The 8355-nt window shown below is 36.6% G+C and overlaps 1 pseudogene; it reads left to right on the forward strand.

The window, feature by feature from the left end:
• Positions 1-2989: 2989 nt before the first annotated feature.
• On the forward strand, positions 2990-4203 carry LOC122106920 (annotated as a pseudogene).
• The last annotated feature ends 4152 nt before the right edge of the window (positions 4204-8355 follow it).

Here is an 8355-nt window from a genome sequence, read left to right on the forward strand (position 1 = left end):
TAAAACTACAATATCACCTCATTCCTGTTAGAATGATTTTTATCAAAAGGACAAAAAATAATGTGTTTGCAATGAGATGGAAAAAGAGAATCCTTAAACACAATAGAAACAAAAATTTACAAGGGAAAATGAGTTCAAAGAGTTTGTTCCCAGGAGGAACTCCAAGAGAAATGGCAAGGAAACTGAGTAGATACTCTTGGCAAATAAAAGTATATTCTCTCGGCAGAACAGGCATTTCCATGATGTACAGAAACTAACACGACCTTTGTGTGTGTGTGTGTGTGTGTGTGTGTGTGTGTGTGTGTGTGTTTAGGAAGAAAATGAAGCTTTAAAAATGAATCCAACTTAATAGCCACTCTATGATTTTCTTAAATTGCCCAATGCTCTTTAAAAAGCAACGAATCACTGACACATTTAGGATTTCTTTGCAATTTCTTCTTGCTTTTTGAATTAACCAGTTTCTTAATATATTCACAGATGGTGTCCATTCTGCACAATCCCTTACCTAAATGCCAAACCAATTCTATCATTCATGGGTTCAATGCTTGGGAAACATAGTGGGATGGGAGGAATACCTCCAGAGTTCCTTTGCCTAGTCATTCTGATCCACCACACAAGCAAAGCTGACTAAGCCAAACACATATCAGTACAAATAAAACACTGCGAGAGACTTGGCAGGTTTTTTATGGTGTGTCTAAATATTTTCCACTAGGCAATGCCAGTGCCGCCACTGCTTAGCTACTCTTAGTTGCAATCAAAACTCCAACATCTGGAAAGAATAATTGTAATTTTAAACATGTTAGTCCTTAGAGGGCTCAAGAAAATAGAGAGAATAAGAAGCCCCTAAGGATGTCTAAGTCACTTAGAAAATTAAGTTGTAAAAAGTATTTTCTTTTCTCTACATTTGTCATTGAGAGGAAGAGCAAAACTTGAATATGCACAGAACTGCCTTTTATTGATGTATACCATAACTTACAAATTCTATAGATTTTTACTAGCACTGTGGCTTTAAGCAAGACAGGTCTCCCAGTGAACTATTAAGTGTTATTTGCAGTGTAATGCCACTGGTGCCTGTTGAACCCTCAAAAGCCCTGCTTTAAGATGTTAGTGACATCCGTACTGGGAAATAATGTAAAGCAAAGGAAAGACTCAGGCTCTGGGATTTACACTGGCCTGAATTGTTCCTCTGCCACTATGTAGTATGGTTACCTTGGGCAAGTTATTTCCTAGATTCTCTCAGGTTCAACAGAGGGCTACTGAGGAGAATTCTGTCATTTTGAGATTATTAAATGGAACACTATACAATCTAGCCCAGCAGCTGAGACAGAATAGGAGCTACTAAGTACTGGCTTGAATAAAATCAAGTTAAAAATCTCAGGTTATCAGTCCCATAAAACTCCTTAGAAAAATAATGAGGAAGGCTGTTGGATATAACAGTCAAGATTAGTTTCATTAAGGATAACAGCAGTAGCCCTAGCTGAGGCAAGAAGTTCTCACCCAGAGGAAATTCATGCTAAGGTAGGTCAATGACACCCAAAATCCATCATGGCCGGCAAGTGATGGCTTTGAGTTCTGAAAAGATAAAAGCTCATCTTGTCCTCAGGTAACCTTGTGTGCGCTCAAAATCTCATGCCCAAAGGAAGAACATTTTCCCAGTGTTGAGGATGAGACCACCAACCCTGCTGCCAGAGCACTGGCAGAAATGGAGACACTGACACACAGGTCAAGGCAAGCGAAACAGGGCAGCAGCAACATTATAAACCGAGTCCACATTCAGGAGCCCGCAGGACCCACGGACTAGAGCCAGAGAAACCAGTAATAATACCAGATAGGGCTCACTGCAGAATCCATTACGACAACTACGCATGCTCTGGGCTCTGCAGAGGAATCTGATTTCATCCACTCAGTATTTATTCTACCTAGTGTAGAAGCCACAACTTGATCCCTACTTCGAATCTAACTACAATTATGGGTAGGAAAATAATTTAGTAATTAGAGAAGTAGATACAAATGGGCAGAGAGGAGAATGGGAAAGTAATCCCAATCCCACACAAATTATTTTGAAACAAAACCATGCAGATTTGAGCTTCCAATTTAGTGATAAGGAATCCTTCCCAAGAATCCTTCACAAGACAGTTTTAGGTTCGTGATGAAATCTTGTGCATAGGAACAGTGATTTGCTCTTGAGTCTTCATCGAGCAGGCAATATGCAAGTGAGTAGGAGTTTGACAAAAGGAAAAGTGTGGAAGTAATATACACCCACAGAAGGGATAAGCCCTTCCTAAGAGAGGAAGCCATAGAAGATTGAAAGCACTGGATATCTGGGCGATCAAGTACTCTCCTTTGTCTATAACCTATGACACATAAGCATTGTTTTTAATGCCAAATATGTGTCATTTGAGTGCTTTGTTTCAGGAAGCCAAGAATAATGCTGTTCACCATTGTATCTTATTGAAATCAGAACTTAACAGAGTGTCTGGCCGATGGCAAGTCATCCTAAATCAATTCATTTTTATTGAAATGTATTGTTGAAGCATTTTGTACACATGTACTTTCAGTTTATTAGTCCTTAGTGCTGCAATACCTGGCACTATTCTCACATACTCATAGTCATCTTTGTATTCCAAAAGCCCAACTCATTCTCTCCATATAGTAGAAACTCAACAAACCCTTGTGAATTGGCCTACACAAGAGCATTCACAAGAGAATGTGGAATACTATTGATCTTTAGCAAAATGACAATGATGACAATGTTTGGATTATTCCTGATACATTTCATGGTGAGCATGAGTTGACAAAATAGGCAAGTCCACTCTTGGAAAGTAAAATAGTCTTCCTATAAAAGACAATGCATTTTTTTACTGGCACATACATTGTAAAGTACAAAAATATGATCACTCAGCTAGCCAAACAATAATATCCAGAGCAGAAGCTCATAATTAAATATATTTCCAGGGATTACTCCTGTTTGGGTAAAGTTCTGTTGTCCATGGAGTCGTTTGATCCTGCAGAGCTGTTGGAGCTACTCAAGCTTTATTACTGAAGGCTCTTTCCCTATGCCCAGTACTATCGCTGGCTCAATAATGGCGGAGCCTAATCAACACAATACAGTGAAGCTGGGAGCCTTCCAAGCTCAAGAAAAAAGAACTGGTGTTTGAAGTCAACATTAAAGAATATGATGATATTAGGAGATGCTGTAGTTCTGCAGATATATGCTCTATGTGCTTGACCCTCATGATAATGGCTACATGCATCATCGACCGAGCCGAAAGAAGACTTTGGATTTAAGCATCGTCTTTGGGTATATTCTGGAAGGAGAAGTGTTTATTGTTGGGTGTGTGATGAATCAGTTAGGAAATTATTCTCTGCAGTACGTTCTGAGATAGTTGAGCATTTGAGTGTGGTAAAGGGAAGACAAGATGTTAAAAAGAAAGTTCATCTAAGTGAAAAACTTCACCCTTTTGTCAGAAAATCTATATATATAATTAAAAAATATTTTGAAGAATATGCCTTGTGGATCAAAATATTCTTGAAAACAAAGAAAGCTGGGATAAAGCCCGTGTTCCTGAAAAAAAACAATTCATGATGAACTTCAAAGAGAGTTCCAGAGGTCTCACAGTTCACTTCAGTGCTGGGAGCAGTTAAAGAAAATAGGTAGCAATTGTAGACTCTGGCTGGAGTGGGAAATTATGCTCCAATATTGTTTTCCATGGCTGGATATCAATGTTAGCAAAGGAATCAATCATTTACTGGAGTCCTTTTAGTGTTCATCCTAAAAGAGGTCGCATTTCTGTGCCTGTTGATTTACAGAAAGTAGATCAGTTTGATCCATTTACTGTTCCAACTATAAGCTCTATCTGCCATGAATTGGATATCATTTCCACTAATGAAATGGAAAAAGCAGATGGTGAAACTGAGTCTGGTACCAAAAATAGAACCAGAAACTATAAGAAAACCAGTCTAGTACTGTATATCAAAGTATTTGAACAATTTCTTGAAAACCTGGATAAATCCCGGAAAGGAGAACTTCTCAAGAAGAGTGATTTACAAAGAGATTTCTGAAGACAGCTCCCTTCAGACCAATGTGGACATCTTCTACCTTCAACCAAGGATCAGATATTTCAGGAGCCATTTAATAAATATGTCAGAGCCATCTATGGGTCTTAAAGGCTTAAAATAGAATTCTCTTTTCTTGAGAAATAATTTGTGCTCACAGGATTTTTTTTTCAGAATACTAGAGGGTGATAAAGTTCCTAAAAGTAAAAATAAAGAATAAGTAAGTTGCAGGTAATTTTGTAAAATTAGTTTTATACAAAGATGATTCTAAAACTTCTGGGGTAAATACTCAGTTCTACCAGTTGCCAAGGTAAGTGAGCAGTAATATATCCAAAACTTCCAATTTAGCTCTCAACTACTTCAATTGTAGATAGGTCTTTTTTCCCTCAGAGCAATTGGATTAGCCTTCATCAAGTAGCAGATTAGGAAAACTAACCAGTTTCACCAATATAAAACCTATTATAAGGCTGGGAATGTGGCTTAGTAGAGTGCTTACCTAGCATTCATGAAGCCCTGGGTTCAATTCCTCAGTACCACATAAACAGAAAAATTCAGAAGTGGCTCTGTGGCTCAAGTGATAGAGTGCTACTTGAGCTTAGGGACAGCACCAAGGCCCAGAGTACAAGCCCGACAACCGACAAAAAAAAAAAAAAAAACACCACCAACAACTTGGGACTTTCTACAGATCTGTATAAATTTTTTAAGTTTGGTTTTTTCTCTTTGTTAGGGGATAATGGATTGTAAAGGGTCAAGATTTATCTTGGTTAGTTTTATAATCTAAACAAAACTACTCTAGTTGACATTCTGTCTTCTGGGAATTGAGAAGCAAGCTGTCAGGGTAGTGCTCTTTATGATGTCATGAAAATTTCCCTGTTTTGCCTTTAATATTTTCTCCATTGTCACCATCTTGTTTTTGTCTTTTGTTTTATATTAAACATATTATAAGGCAGTAACAGACTGAAATGTTTTATTCTTCCTCTCCTTTTTAAGAAAAAATATTAAAGTCTATTTTGCAAAATTCCTCATTATTTGAAAAACTAAATATATAAATATACTTCCAGCAGCTAATAAACAGAGTTTTAATTTCTAAATAATAATAAAAATTAAACTTAAGGAGGGAAAGAAATTAAGAAATTAAAAACAATCATTAGTTATATGATAGCCAGAAGATAGCCAATAATGTAGCTCTATTCTCTCTTCCATACCAGAAATCATTATGCGCCCTCTCATTTTATTGTAATCTGATTTGGGAGATTTGCTATCTACAATTTATTGAGAGATTACTGGAGTTGGAGCCATCTTTCTAGCTTATTCCACACAAAGTTACTAAGTGCTCTTAGTAATGCATTTTTGCCTGTTTTACAATGGGTAAACAGGCACAGAATTTAACCAAACTCAGAGTAGGCCCTGAACCATATTCTAGTTCAAATGAAAGAGAATTGAGTATAGATGGGACTGCATGCAGATATAATCACATGGCAGGCTACATAACAAGCACACTAGTAGAGCACACTAGTAAAGCAGTGGAAATAATTGTAAAGGTCTTCTTCACCCTCTATATTCAATCATCAATGTAGCACTCCAAAATTCACAAACTACTATGGAGTGGTAACCTCTCCTTTTGCAATAACACTTAAATCAAATACTTTGAAAAGGAAGATAAAAACAATTTTCCTCATTTTATGTGTCTCTTTGGATGTGTCTGTGCCAGTATTAGGGTTTGAACTCAGGGCTTCAGTACTGTCCCTTACCTTTACCACTTGAACCATAGCACCACTACTGGATTTTTGGTGGTTCTTTTGAGATAAAAAGTCTCTCAGCCTTTCCTGTCTGGGTTGACTCTGAACTAGGATCCTCAGATCTAAGCTTCCTGAGTAGCTAGAATTGCAGGCATGAGCCACTGACACCCAGTCTATCTTTTAATATTTATGTTTATCTTCACGTATATACACACATTTTAAATATTTGTATAATCAGAACTGTAGAATTTCACATTTTCTACCAGCATTTATTTTTTAAAAGAAACTTTACTCTTTCAGCTCATTTTAGGAAAGAAAACAATGCAATGTGTAATCTTTTTTTCTTTGACTTGGAGAAAGTAATGAATAGGAGGCCAATATGACCTACTGCAGGATCAGGTTCAAATAGTAAAGTCCAAAGTATGAGATAGAATAACAACCATCTTCCCAAATCAGTCAGTTAGCTGAAAAGAATCACTTGGAACCAGCAAAAGATGCAAAAATGCATGGCTAGTATTTTCCAAATCTAAGAATCTCACCACTGCTTTTTTTCTGGGAAATTTTGCCCTCTTAACAGACCACAAACCACTTCTGGGCCTTCATAATAGTAGGGAACTTATGCCAGCTAAGCTTTGAAATTCACAGTATATAAATTCAAGATAATAATCACAGTGTGGCAGCCACATATTACCATCAACATGCTTACTCAATTGATTACCAAGAAACAAAGGGATTCTAGAGACAAGGCCATTCCATGCTTTCTACCTAAATAATCATCCTTCTTCTCCTATCACCTCTACCTGTCAAAATCACTCTAAGCCCAGGTCACTTTTCACTCTTCTGTGTACTCCATCAAGTACAATGTCTTCTTTTGAAAGTTGTTAGTGTATGTTCCACCTATGTGGCTGAGAGATCTTTGTTTTTACTTTTTATTTTGTATATTTTGTATTGGTTCATACATCTTCACCCACAGCACAACCCTCACTAATTTCAGCAAAGATATTGTACATGTGTGAATATATGAATAAATGAGCTTTAATACACACAAACACACACACACACACATACCACACACTTTGGGCTAATTCTATAGAATCTCAAATAGAGATCAAAAGTTACTGAATGAGAAAGCAATTTCCTGTGTTAGAATCCTCTGAGTAATTTTCCATTACCATTGTCAACATTAAGTCACCATTAATCATAAAGATATTTAGGATCTGATTTATCTTGCTGTAGTAACTTACCTTATTGTAGTCCTAACTCTTATTATTGAAGTGGACACTAACTTTGTTGTGGTGAATGACTATAGCAGGTAAAACTTTTGTGTAGATGAGCTAAATAACAGACAGATGGAAATGAGTCACTTAAAGTTCTTGAAATGAAGGTTCATATCTTCCAGCCTGTCATCTTCTTTCCATCTTGCTAGATATTAGAAATTATTTAGAAAAATCAAAGCCAGAGGTCATTGTCCGCCCTCCTACTTCTCTCTCAGTCCATGTTCTGCTCACGTTTCATTCAGCTTTCTGCATCTTAGAGAAAAAAAAAATTTCTTTTCTAACTCTACTCAATGTCTTTCTTCCCTATTTGTTGAAGTCACCAGAGCTCTAATTCTCTCAAACATTTCCTAAAAAAGATTTTCTACCTTATGACTTTTGACCTCACTCAGTGGATCTGATTATTTATTCTTCATTAAACAAATATTAATGTTGTATCTATTACATGTTCAGTACCAAAGATAAAAAAGTTTCTATCATAGTTAACCTAATAGTATCAGGAAGAACACACAATTAAACAAGTTGGGTTCATGAGAAATTGATATTCATTTATATTTACATAATACTTTTTTATTTCTGTGGACTCACTGACAAAACTGATGTTTATCTTCCTTTTATAGGAGCCAGCTCTGGGATCCTGAGTTCAAAGTGCTTTATGTCCTTGTCTAAGGAGCTTACTTTAGGTTTATGTGTTTTAAAGTGTAAGCCAAGTGAGAAGCCATGCCAGGTAAAGTAAGGGAGTGATAAATAGAAGTTGTTGCTTCCCAGAGAAGGAGAGTTATTCAAACCCAAAGTGTGGAGGGTTGAAATGGAGAGGAAGAAGGTATAAGGAAGGAAAATAAGAACCACTTCAAACCCAATGCCCCAGATATTGCAGGATAATATGGGGATGGGTGTAAGGACTCTTTCAATATGTATTTTTATTGTAAAGATACTGTACAAAGAGATTACAGTTGCATGAGTAATGTAATGAGTACATTTCCTATCTAGCACTGTTACCCCATCTTTGTTATTTCCCTATCACCCCTTCCCTCCCACTTCCCCAGCTTCTCCCCCCTCCCTGAAGTTGTAAAGTTCATTTTCAATATAGTGTCTTGTACATCTCATTGTTACAATGGGTCAACCTGTATAAGCTGAAAGGGTCAAAAGCTATGTACATATGACCATATAAGAGGATGCTAAGTGAAATGAACCCCAAGATAGGAATGCATGAAGTTTTATCTTTCTTGTTATTATTTTAATGTACTTATAATGTACTATATGATTTTTTTTTGTTTCTTGCGTAT

Source organism: Dipodomys spectabilis, unplaced genomic scaffold (genome assembly GCF_019054845.1).
Source record: "Dipodomys spectabilis isolate Male_0828 unplaced genomic scaffold, ASM1905484v1 ptg000002l, whole genome shotgun sequence".
Taxonomy (NCBI): Eukaryota; Metazoa; Chordata; class Mammalia; order Rodentia; family Heteromyidae; genus Dipodomys; species Dipodomys spectabilis.